At 58.5% G+C, this 12,664-nt stretch overlaps 1 pseudogene; it reads left to right on the top strand.

Annotated features, from left to right (window-relative positions):
• The first annotated feature begins 2,851 nt into the window (after positions 1-2,851).
• On the top strand, positions 2,852-10,607 carry LOC133755202 (telomerase reverse transcriptase-like; annotated as a pseudogene).
• The last annotated feature ends 2,057 nt before the right edge of the window (positions 10,608-12,664 follow it).

Below are 12,664 nucleotides of genomic sequence, written 5' to 3'. Positions count from 1 at the left end.
CTTCCTCATTCTTCCCAGGTGGATTAGCAGGAAGCTGGATCAAAAGCAGAGCAGCCTGGAATTGAACTGGTGCCCATATGGGATGCTGGTTTCTCAGGTGGCAGTTTAACCCACCACACTACAGTGCCAGCCCCTACAGTAAAATCTTCCACTTCGTATTTCATATATGAAATTATAATTTAGCACAATACCAAAATCATACTGTTGAGAGTGAAGTTCATCATTCTGAATTTATTTTTAAATGGTTTTAAATGAATGTGTTTCTTTTTTAAAAAAAAAATTATTTTAATGTAATTGAAAGGCAGAATGACAGATTTTCCAACTTCTTATTCAGTCCACGAATGACTGTAACTGCTTCTGCTGGGCCAGGCCAGAGATAGAAGCCTGGAATTCCATCTGGGTTTTGGCAGTGGCTGTCAGGGTCAGGTCACAAACATTTGAGGTAACACCTGCTGCCTCTAAAGGTGCATCAGCACAAACCTATATCGGAAGCAGAGCAGCTAGGACTTTGAGCCAGCACTCCAAAATGGCCTAGTTTTGCTCAGACCTCTGCACTGACCTGGGAGACCTGGATGAAGCTCCTGGCTTCTGGCTTTAACCTGGCCCAGCCCCAGGTGTTGCAGCCATTTGGGGAGTGAACCAGCAGATGAGGACCTCTCTGTCTCTCTCTGTCTCTCCCTCTCTCTCTCTGACTTTCAAATAAATAAAAAATAAACCTTAAAAAATTTAAAACCTCTTTATTATAAAAACCCTCCCCACATTGGGTATAGAAGGAATATATATGACAGACCAGGTGTCCCAAATGGTAGCTTTACCTGCGGTACCACATTTCCCACCGTATATTCTTTTAGAGTCAAAAAATATATCTCCCTTTGGCTTCCATTAGATTCCATTCTAATTGCTTCTCAGCCTTTTGGCTAAGATAAGTGTAGATTCCATTCTAGTGATGGGTTATGAATGGCTGACCTGGTAAGGAAATTTATCAGAAAGTTAGGAATATTTCATTGAAGTGCATTGATAATATGATGTGTGTTAATTTTGAATATTTTATTTATAATAGAAAATAAGGCCTATGAGTACATTAAAAGTAATTATTAACATCAATCAGAATATTTGAATTTCTGTCTTAGAATCTGATTATTTCATTCTCAATGTTTCTGACAAGTCACTCTTCATGAATGCAGTGATTCTCAGCTAGGACTGGGTTGCACTACCTCAGGGACATTGAAAGTCTGGGAGGGCCTTTTCAGTTATGGTAGTGTCTGGGGAGCACTCCTGGTGCCAAATGCTCATTATTAGTGCTCAAGGTAGTACTCACTGCCTGAGTTTCTTTTTGCTGGCCACAGTTCTTTACACATTCCGTGGGAGAATCTGTTTGCTTGCTTTTGTGAGCCCCTGGAAGATGCTTGCATTCCTTAACTAGAGGCTCTTTCCACCATCTCATTGTCCTTCTGCAGTCCAATGTTCCTCTGACCACAGCTGGCAAAGCTTCTTCACTTTTTTTTTTTTTTTTACAGACAGAGTGGACAGTGAGAGAGAGAGAGACAGAAAGGTCTTCCTTTTGCCATTGGTTCACCCTCCAATGGCCGCCACAGCTGGCGTGCTGCGGCCGGCGCACCTCGCTGATCCGATGGCAGGAGCCAGGTGCTTCTCCTGGTCTCCCATGGGGTGCAGGGCCCAAGCACTTGGGCCATCCTCCACTGCACTCCCTGGCCACAGCAGAGAGCTGGCCTGGAAGAGGGACAACCGGGACAGGATCGGTGCCCCGACCGGGACTAGAACCCGGTGTGCAGGCGCTGCAAGGCGGAGGATTTGCCTAGTGAGCCGCGGCGCCGGCAAAGCTTCTTCACTTTTAAAGACTTCATGTACTGAGAATGGTCTTACCTACTTTATCTGGGTTAATTTTCTTATCCTAAGAACTTAGACACAATCGCACTTGCAGTCTGTTTTGCCACGTAAACTAACACATTCACAGGTTCAGGAGATAAAGACATCTTTGGGAGGAGGGCTGTTACAGGACAGCCTCAATATGCAAACAGAAAGGTGAGGGGGCAAAATCTGAGGCAACTGTTCCTCATTACTTCCAGGCTGATAAATTTGTGTTAAGTCCAGGGTATTTTGTACAAGAATTTTCTGAATTTCAACTAGATCTGTATAGTTATCTTATGATGTTGTACATTTGATTTTAAATGGAATTGTTTTGGGGCTAGCTTTGAGGCATGGTGGTTAAGCTACTGCTTGCAGTTCTGACATCCCATATTGGAGTGTTGATTTATGTCCCCTCTATAATTCTGGTCCAAGTTTGGAAAATGGCCCAAGTGTTGGACCTGTGCCACATATGTGGGAGACCTGGATGGAGTACCTGGCTTTGGCCTAGCCTAGAACATCCTGTTGTGGCCATCTCTGTTCCACTTTTAATTTTTTTAAAGATTTACTTATTTATTTGAGAGGTAGAATTATTGACGGACTAGGTCTTCCATTTGCTGGCTCACTCTCCACTTGGCCACAATGGCCAGAACTGGGCCAATCCAAAACCAGGAGTCAGGAACTTCTTCCAGGTCTCCCACGCAGGTGCAGGGGCCCAAGTATTTGGCCATCCTCCACTGTTTTCCCAGGCCATTAACAGAGGGCTGGATCTGAAGTGGAGCAGCTGGTACATGAACTAATGCCCATATGGGATACTGGTGCCGCAGGCCGAGCCTTAGCCTTCAGCTTCGTGCTGCTGGACGGTGCCCGCGGAGGCCTGCCCTGGGCCTTCACCACCTGCGTGAGCAGCTACCTGCCCAACATGGTGACTGAGATGCTGCGTGACAGCGGCGCGTGAGGGCTGCTGCTGCGCCGCATGGGAAACATGTTCATGCTCCTGCTGGTGCACTACGCATTCTACCTGCTGGTGGCCCCGAGCTGCCCCTACCAGGTGTGTGGGCCGCCTCTGTACGAGCTCGGCGTCATTGCCGAGGCCTGGCCCTCCTGCACCATGCATGAGACCCAGGCGGGCCCCGCGGCCACGCGACAGGTTCCGAACAGCAGCGGTGGTGAGGCCTGGGCACCCCTGGGCTTGCCCGCCTGCAGTTCGGGGCGTGGGCATGTCCCGGCCTGCCTTGTGACACCTGCAGAGTGTTCAGAGACTACACCAGGGCTTCCGCGGGAGTGGACTAAGCCGGAGCCTGGCCACTCCGCCGCCCGGTGGTCACCACGTCCGCAGGCTCAAGTGTACGTGGAGCCCAAGCGCTTCCTCTACTACCTGGGCTATGGCGAGTGGCTGCACACGTCTTTCCCACTGAGCTCCCTGTGGCCCAGCCTGGCGGGTGCCCAGAGGCTGCTGGAGGCCATCTTCCTGGGCTGGACGCTGAGGCCCGGAGGTAGCCGCAGGCCACGCCAGCTGCTCCTGTGCTACTGGAGGATGCGGCCCATGTTCCGGAAGCCGCTTGCAAACCACACGCGGTGCCCCTACGGCTCACTTCTCCGGATGCACTGCCTGCTGTGGGGGCCGGCCATGCAGGTATGGTCCCCAAGGCCAGCCGCTGACCCCCAGGAGGACACGGGCTCCCGGCGCCTGGCGCCTGGTGCGGCTCCTGCAGCAGCACAACAGCCCGTGGCAGGTGCACGCGTTCCTGCGGGCCTGTCTGCACCGCCTGGTGGCCCCCTCCCCCCGGCCTCTAGGGCTCCAGGCACAACAAGCTCTGCTTCCCAAGGAATACAAAGAAGTTCATTTTGCTAGGGAAGCACGCCAAACTCTCCCTGCAGGAGCTGACCTGGAAGGTGAGGGTGCAGGACTGCACCTGGCTGCTCGCGAGCCCAGGTGAGCGGGCATTGGCCAGTGCCAAGCCGGGAGCTGAGGGGGTGGTGGGTAAGGCTGCCCCACGCTCCCTGGACTGGAAGGTCCCCTGCTGATGGGGTGGGGTGGGGGATGTCGGGTCATGTGCTGGGCAGGGGAGAGGAGCGAGGTTAGACTTCCTGTAAGTGCTGCCCAGGAGGAGGGAATGGGGCTCCTGCCCTGGCTCGCTGGGTGGCTGAGCCAGCGCCCCCGTCATGTTTCCCATTTGAGCTCCAGGGGACTGTGGCAGTGTCTCTGCCAGTGCAGGTGCCCCCTCCTGGGCTGCTCCTGGATGGGTGGGGCTTGAGTCAGATGGCAGCCTCCCTAGGGACCCGATGGCTTGTGGGGGTGGATGCCCTGCCAGGCTCCCCAAGAAACCAGGCCAGTGATGGAGATATGCGGTGACCACTCTGTCCTTGTGTCGTGGAAATGCCCCCACAGCGGGAGGCGTGACGTCGGCCCCGGGCACCCCCAGCACTGCTCTGTGCACCCACCCGGACATTGTGTGCTCAGGCAGTGGCCACTCTACCACCTTCGCGGAGGGATCAGGGATGCCAGGGTTGGAGATCTGCCTCCTGCCAGGCCAGCTGGCCTCCTGCTGCATGGGGCATGATGGGCCGGCTTTCCCAGTGTGGGCTGCGCATGGGAGAGGTGGTGCTGCTGGTGCTGGCCTGTTTCTGGTCCCTCTCGCTGCAGGTGTGGGGACCCTGTCTCCCTCGCTCTGTCTGCAGCATCGGCCTGATGGCCTTACCCAGGCCGCTGTGTGCGGCTCTGTGTCTGGCTCAGCCTCCTGTCACCCTTCCCCCATTGCCCTTTGACCTTCAGAGTGACTGAGTTCTGTTGTCCCCATGGGGTCCTCTCTGTTGAGCCTTTGTTTTGAATTTCAGTGATTTCTGTTTATCTTCTTCCTAATGCCTTTTTCAGGCTTTCCTGTCATTCTGTATAAACTTCTGATGGTGGATGTGTGGCTGTGATGCATTAGCCTCTAAGTACTGCTTTGGCTGCACCTTGTGTAGTAATATGCAGTTATTTTGATATCAGTTACTTTTTAAAAGATTTGATTTATTTTGAAAGAGAGGAAAAGAGAGAGAGAGCTTTCATTTGCTGGTTCACTCCCCAGATGGCTGCAACCACCCAGGCTGGGCCAGGCTGAAGCCAGGAGCTTCCTCCAGGCCTCCCACATGGGTGCAGGGACCCAAGCACTGGGGCCATCTTCCACTGCTTTCCCAAGAACATTAGCAGGGAGGTGGAGCAGCCAGGACTGGCGCCCGGCTCTCACATGAATGCCGGCGTTGCACGCAGTCCTTTAACCTGCAACTCCACAGCACTGGTTCCTCTGTGGTGACTTCTGAGGTGGCGGACCCCACATGAACCATGAGGCCTGGGTGGTGTCCTATGGCTCCTGCGCCGGGCTCCCGAGGGCCAGCTCTGCCTGCTCAGCATGGTCGACCGCAGGGGTGACGTGGGGTGGCGAGTTCTCAGTCTCCACACAGGCGCGTGGTGGGACCCTTGGCCCTGGGGGCCATCTCCTGTGCCCTGCCACCTCCTGGCTCAGCTGATGACTCCACAGCGCCGTCCTCGGCTGGGTGTTTTCCTGCGGTGCCGTTTGCTCCTGGATTTTTACTCTGCCGGGTTCCTTGGTTTAGCTGGTGCTCAGCCACACACATGGGTGAGGTTTCCATTACTTCCAGCCCGCTGGACGGCGTTTAGGGAGAGGCTGGCCTGAGTGTGCTTCTCATTTCCTTGAGAGTCAGAGACTGTGAGACAGCGTCCGTCCTCTGGCTCACCACTGAAACGCCTGCAGCGGCCCCCAAGCCAGGAGCCAGGAGTGGCCTCCAGGTCCCCAGCGCCGTCGTCGCTGCCTCCTTGGTGTCCCTGTTCCCCAGGCTTTGCTGTATTCTGCCTTCGGGTCCTTGTAAGCCACCTGTGGGTGGCTGAGGGCGTTAAACCCGGCCCAGTGCCATTGGCTCTCCAGACCAGGGACCTGGACTCTGGCCGCTGTCCCTGCTCACCCAGCCGCCGTCCCCATGGTCAGGGTCTGCCCCACTCCAGCCCCTCCCCAGTTTCTCTTGAGCCAGTTATTGGTGGGCCCTGAGTTGCCTGCGATGTCTGATGCCAGGGCCCCCAGGGGTCCAGCCGTGTAACCACACTGTGTGTCCCGCCAGCCCCTGGTCTTCCGCCCGTAGGCTGTGAGTTTGACACTGCACGTGGGAGCCCTTTCCATGTTGTCTGCTCTGCGTGCCAACCCGAGCATTGCCCGTGAGCTGCATGTGCAATGGGGTGCCAGGGGCCGGCACACGTGCAGCAACATGTTCACCAAAGCCAGGGCAGCCAGCTCAGGACTGCAGGGCCCCTTGTGCCCTGCACTCCCACCATGGCTGCCTCGTGAGGGTGCACATGCGGGGTCTGCTTCATTCCAGGGCGTGGCCACATCCCGACCATGGAGCACAGACTGAGGGAGGGGATCCTGGCTAGGTTCCTGTTCTGGCTGCTGGATACTTATGTGGTGGGGCTGCTCAGGTCCTTCTTCTACGTCATGGAGACCACGTTCCAGAAGAACCAGCTCCTCTTCTACCGCAGGAGCGTCTGGGCTACAAAACGTGGGCATCAGGTACCGCGTGTGGTGTCTGTGTCCCGGCTACCCACAGGCTGTGAGGCCCCGTGCTGGCCCGTGGAGGGGAGGCCCTGTGCTGGCCCACGGTAGCCCTGTGCTGGCCTGCAGAGACCCTGTGCTGGCCCGTGGCCCTGTATGCTCATGCTTGGGCTCAGTCCCCTCAGGGTGCTTCTGAGGGACTTGGTTCATGAGTCTCAGAGACCCTTCCTGCATTGACACCTGGGGGTACAGGCATCCCCTCTGGATGACCTTGGTGGGGGTGGCATCAGGGGATGGGGCCTGAGTGACGGAGATGCTGGCTCCTGGTTCTGCTGAGTCAGACTGAGGGATCAGGACTGATTACACCGAGTCATGCCAGGTGTGGAATGGGAGCCTCGGACCCCCATGTGGGGGTTCCTGGGAGGTGTCTGTGGTGGACGAGGGCATCTGTAGGCCCCACCCCACCCCGCAGAGTATGCTGTGTCCACAGGGACCGAGGTTCCTTGACCCCAGCCCCGGGGCATGTTGCAGGCAGCACCTGGAGTGGGTGCAGCTGTGGAAGCTGTCGGACACGGAGGTCCAGCAGCAGGCCAGGTCAGCCCTGACCCTGTCCCTGACCCCAGCCCTGGGCGTGTTGCAGGCAGCACCTGGAGTGGGTGCGGTTGCAGGAGCTGTCAGACACGGAGGTCCAGCAGCAGGCCAGGTTGGCCCTGCCCATGGCCCTGAACCCCTCTGACCCCAGCCCTGACCCCAGCCCCAGATGTGTTGCAGGCAGCACCTGGAGCAGGTACAGCTGCGGAAGCTGTCGGATGCAGAGGTCCAGCAGCAGGCCAGGTCAGCCCTGCCCATGACCAGACTGTGCTTCATCCCCAAGCCCAGCGGACTGCAGCCCATTGTGAACCCGGACTCTGTGGTGGGAGCCAGAATGTTCCGCAGGGAGAAGGTGACCTGGCCTCCATCTTGCCCCACACAAAAGCTCACAGGCTTGTGCCTGTGTGCCCAAAGATGGGTCCTGCTGTGAGTGGATGAGGAGCTGGGGGAGGTGCCCAGCTGGGCCTGGGAGCCCACAGGGGGCAGCTGGCCAGGTCCCTTGGAATCCTGCCATGGCGCCACATGGAGGGGAGGGAAGAACAGCTGTCACTGCCCCCTGAGGACTGCAGGACTCATCTCATGGCTCCCCCTGCCCCCCATGGCCTTTTCTGTGGCTTTGTCCCCATGGCTGCTGGTGTCTCTGCCACGGTGGGGTGATTTTGTCATCAGTTAATGTTGCTGCGGTCACTCCAAGGACCTAGCCTCTGTGTGTGTGGGGGGTTCTGTGGACCCCAGCCCCAGGCTACTGCTCAGCTGGAGGTGGATGGATGCCTAGCATCCCTGAGGATCACATGTGTTGCCGGGTGAGGGTTCCTGGGGTGCAGTGACAGGAACCCTGAGGAGCCCGGCCAGTGGGCTGAGGGCCGGCTCTGCATTGGGCTCTCCCAGGACCCTGGGAAGCTGGGTGGGCTTGTGGCTGCCTGCCCTCTGCAGCCCCCCTGAGGCTGCATCCTGTGTGCCCCAGGCCCAGCCCTGGACCTCGCACATCAGGACGCTGTTCAGTGTGCTCAACTACGAGCGGGTGCAGTGGCCCAGCCTGCTGGGTGCCTCTGTGCTGGGCCTGGGTGACGTCCTCCAGGAGGCCCTGGAGGCTGCAGCTGACCTGGCCCTGACCGCAGACTTCAAGACCATCCTGGACTGAGGCTGGAGGAGCTGGGCACATTGGTGTCGGGGGGAGGGGTCATCTGTGACACAGGGCAGGGCCTGTCCTTGGGGCCTTCTTCCTTCAGGTCAGTCCCCTCCCTGCTGTCCTCAGCAGGGGAGCAGAGCCCACCACGAACAGCCAGGAAGCAGCTCGTGGGAAACCTGGTCATGGGCTGTGGGCCTGTGAGCATGTGCCCCACCCCGGGCCTGCTCATCACCCCCGAGTGATCCAGGGCTGCCGAGGGAATCCCTGTGCTGTGTGCTTGGTTAAGCTGCCCATCTTGAGTGAGGGGAGACCCCAGGGCACTGACCCACATGTACCTGGGAGCAGCAAGCCACCCACCCCCTCATCCAAAGTCCAGGCTGAGCGTCCCTGAGCCAAGGTGTTCACTGTGCAGCTCCGCCCAGGCCTCCCCTTGCCCCGTCCCTGCCTCCATCCCTGCAGTGGTCCTCTGGAGCCAGTGTCTGGCACAGTGTGTGTGGACTCCCCTCCCGTCCTCAGATGCCAGGGCAGGATGCGTGGCCGCTGTGGGGGAGTCTTGTTCATGTGCTGGAGCCACGTATCTGTCAGTGTGGCACTGCCTAGTGCCTGACAAGGATGAGTAGGGAGCCCCCTTCCCCAGGCAGGCCCCAGCATACAGGGGGCCTGATGTGACCTGAGGACCCTACTGAGAGCAGGAAGGGCAGTGTTGTGGGGGGGATCTTGGTGAAGGAGTGGCCTCAGCCACAGGTGTGGCTTGGGCAGCCTGAAGCCTGGCAGAGCAGGCACCTGTGTGACATTTCAGCTGCTGTGAGCAATTCCAGAACCTAACGGGATATCACAGATGGGGTCACAGATATGGACCTTGGACAGGGCTCCTGGCGCCTTGTGCCAGGTTTTATGGCATGGGATGTGCCCCTTTGCTGCTGCATTCAAAAGATGTCATGGTGACTAAGCTGACATGCCCAGGGGACTCCAGACCATCCTGGTGACTAAGCTGACATGCCCAGGGGGACCCCAGACTGTCCTGGTGACTAAGCCAACATGCCCAGGAAGACTCCAGACCATTCTGGTAACTAAGCCGATGTGCCCATGGGGACCCCAGACCTTCCTGGTGACTAAGCCGACATGCCCAGGGGACCCCAGACTGTCCTGGTGACTGAACTGATGTGCCCATGAAGACTCCAGACCATCCTGGTGACTAAGCTGACATGCTCAGGGGACTCCAGACTATGGTGACTAAGCCGACATGCCCAGGGCAGCCCAGACCATCTAGGTGACTAAGCCGATGTGCCCAGGGGATCCTAGACTGTCCTGGTGACTGAGCCGACATGCCCGGGGGACCCCAGACCATCCTGGAGACTAAGCTGACGTGCCCAGGGGACTCCAGACCATCCTGGTGACTAAGCTGATGTGCCCAGGGGAACCTAGACTGTCCTGGTGACTGAGCCAACGTGCCCAGGGGAACCTAGACTGTCCTGGTGACTGAGCCGACGTGCCCAGGAAGACTCCAGACCATCCTGGTGACTAAGCCGACGTGCCCAGTGGACTCCAGACTATGGTGACTAAGCCAACGTGCTCAGGGCAGCCCAGACCTTCCAGGTGACTAAGCAGATGTGCCCAGGGGAACCTAGACTGTCCTGGTGACTGAGCCGATGTGCCCAGGGGTCCCCAGACCTTCCTGGTGACTAAGCTGATGTGCCCAGGGGACCCCAAACCACCCTGGTGACTAAACTGACTTGCTCAGGGGGACCCCAGACCATCCTGGTGACTAAGCCGACGTGCCCAGGGGACCCTAGACTCTGGTGACTAAGGCAATGTGCCTGGGGGACCCCAGACTGTCCTGGTGACTAAGCCAACATGCCCACAGGGACCCCAGACTGTCCAGTTGACTAAGCCAACATGCCCATGGTGACCACAGACCATCCTGGTGACTAAGCTGATGTGCCCACGGGAACCCCAGACCATCCTGGTGACTAAGCCGATGTGCCCATGGGGAACCCCAGGCCCTGCTGTACTGTCACTCAGGTTCTCAGGCTTCACTGAGTGCCGAACCTTGGAAAAGCTGAGCTTTCATAATTCACAGATATATTGGTTCATTTAAGAGCAACAGGGAGGGGGAGAGAGCTCCCATTCATCTGTTCCCCTGGTGGCTGCCTTGGCCAACACTGAGCCAGGAGCTCCATCCGGGTCTCCCACATGGGTAGCAGGGGCCCAGGTGCTTGGGCATCCTCTGCTGTCTTCCAGGGCCATTAGGGAGCTGGGTGGGAACAGGGCAGCCAGGACTCCATCCAGTGCCTACAGGGGATGCAGTGTTGAGTGACCACTTTGCGGACACGGGATCCCCACAGGTGAAACGGCATCAGCCTCTTTGCTGCCTGAGCTCTGGCCTTCGCAGTGAGCAGCTCCTGACAGGGGTGGAACCCCCAGGGGGCTGGCTCACTGGTCTCACCTGTGGGGGCTGCTGTTACTGTGAGGGATAGCGCCCCCAAAACAACAAGATGGCTATGCCCTGCTCCCCAGCGCCCCCTGCTGGTCGTGCTAACTGTAGTCCCCCATCGGGTGACCTTGTGGTGGTGGTGGCCCTGTCTGCCCCTGCCGGCTGTTGCCCATGAACACGGTGTCCAGGAGGGGTGCCCAGGAGCCCCTCTGTGGACTTCTCTGTTCTGGCCATATAAGGGCAGCATCTGCTCCTGTGCCAGCCCCTGCCAGTCAGGGATTTCACATGGAAGGCTCATGCCCATGGGGGTGTCATGCTGGTCAACCATTGCCCTCTGCAGCCCCTGGGCCATGTCCACATTCACATGAGTGTCCATTTGTCCACACATCCATTGCTGAGTTTTCTGGAGGCTGGATGTCCACTGGGTCTCTGTCCCCACACCCCACCCCTTCCCTCTTGGCCACTGAACCAGGGCTCTGACACCACCACTGCCAGCCCCTGAGGGCCCCTCCAGACCAAGCTCCTGGACACAGGGTGGCCAGGCGAGGTGTGGTCAGGAAGGGCAGGCCTGGAGCCGTTCAGGGCAGTGGTAGGGTTTGCAGGCCACAACAGCAGTGTCGGGATAGTGTTGCCCTCACTTCCCAGCCCTGTGGGGGCCCTGCCTGCACTGTCCATTGTGCAGAGGGCAGGTCATGAACCACGAGGTCTCTACAGCATATAGGGGGGGCTAGCCAAAGGGACACCACAGGGCAGAACTGAGAGTGGGCAGATGCCTGTGGGTCCCGCGAGCTCCTGTCCCCTTGGCTGTCTGCTCAGAGCTGCTGTCAGCAGTGATGTACAAGCTAGCAAGACAGGGCTGAACTCTGGGATGCCCCCTGTGGTATGGGCTCCCCTGTGTGACACCCCATGCTCACCGCCACCTGTCTCAGCATGGCGTGGGGAGGGGGTATCATGATGGAGGGCTAAGTGCCAGCCTTCCCCACTGTGGGCTCAGATGTGCACGGAGCTCTGGGGCTGAGGGGGTGTTTAGCTCTCAGCTCTTCTGCAGCCGGGCCTTGGTCACACTCGTGGTGGCAAGAGCTGCTCCCAGCACAGATGTTTCTTAGGTGATAACACACACATGCCTTGCCAGGTGCCTCAGGCAGTGTGGCCAGCTGTGTGTTTCTTCAGGGCACCGGGAAAAGGCTAGGGGCTCTGTGGGTACTGGTCTGGCAGTGTGAGGCTGGGGTCTGTGGTCAGAAGGAAGTGGGGGTGGGGTGGGCAGGTGAGGGCTGACTGCCTGGGTGCTTGGTGGGGGAGGGCGGCTGGTGACCTGGAGGGAATGGCCAAGAGGCCCCACGGTAGGAACTCTGACTTCAGCAGCCTCTGCCCTCGAGCATGGGCACTGACCCTGGCAGTGTCTACCAGAGTCCTCCCTGGCTGGGCTCCCAGCACCTGTGCGTCCCCCTCACGTGTGTGCAGATGACCTCTTCCCCCTATCCTGAGCTGGACTTGGGGGTCAGCCTGGGGCTGGATTCCTGACAGGGAAGCTGTGCAGGGCCTGGCCTGCCATCAGCACACCTGCCCTTTGTCCATCGCCACAGCTTGAGGCTGTGTGGGCAGCACTGACTCAGAGGGTCTCCTATGGCAGCCAGGACCTGGGTGTGCCACTGGGTGGACTCTGCCTCCCATTTGAGGGCAGAGTGGACCCTGGATAGAGCAGGCCTAAGACGTGGGGAGCCAAGGGTCCTGCAGAGTCGGTGGGAGGGTGTGATGAGGTCACCCACGACCATCCCTGCCCCTTAGTGGGCCCTGCTGTCTTGCAGCCTCAGGCTCCTGTCCAGCCATGTGTCCTGCTGCTGCCTCCTGCACTTGGCCACCAGCTGGGCCAGTGCAACGCCCGGGACCCACAGAGCAGGCAGCAGGGACAGGAGCATGCATATGGCTTGCACCCAGCCAGGGTAGAGTTTCTCCTGCCTGGAGGGGAACTGCTCCTGCAGGGGGTGCAAGAGAGAGAGCTCAGCCTGGAGGGGGCAGACCCTGGGCCCCAGACCCCAGGCCTTGGGCAGAGCGAGGCTGACCCGACCACCTGTGCACGGAGGCAGCCCCAGCTCCTCCCTG

The sequence above is a fragment of the Lepus europaeus genome, unplaced genomic scaffold (genome assembly GCF_033115175.1).
Source record: "Lepus europaeus isolate LE1 unplaced genomic scaffold, mLepTim1.pri SCAFFOLD_3_1, whole genome shotgun sequence".
NCBI lineage: Eukaryota > Metazoa > Chordata > Mammalia > Lagomorpha > Leporidae > Lepus > Lepus europaeus.
Note: the sequence above shows the minus strand (reverse complement) of the source record. Positions and strands in the feature narration are given on the sequence as shown.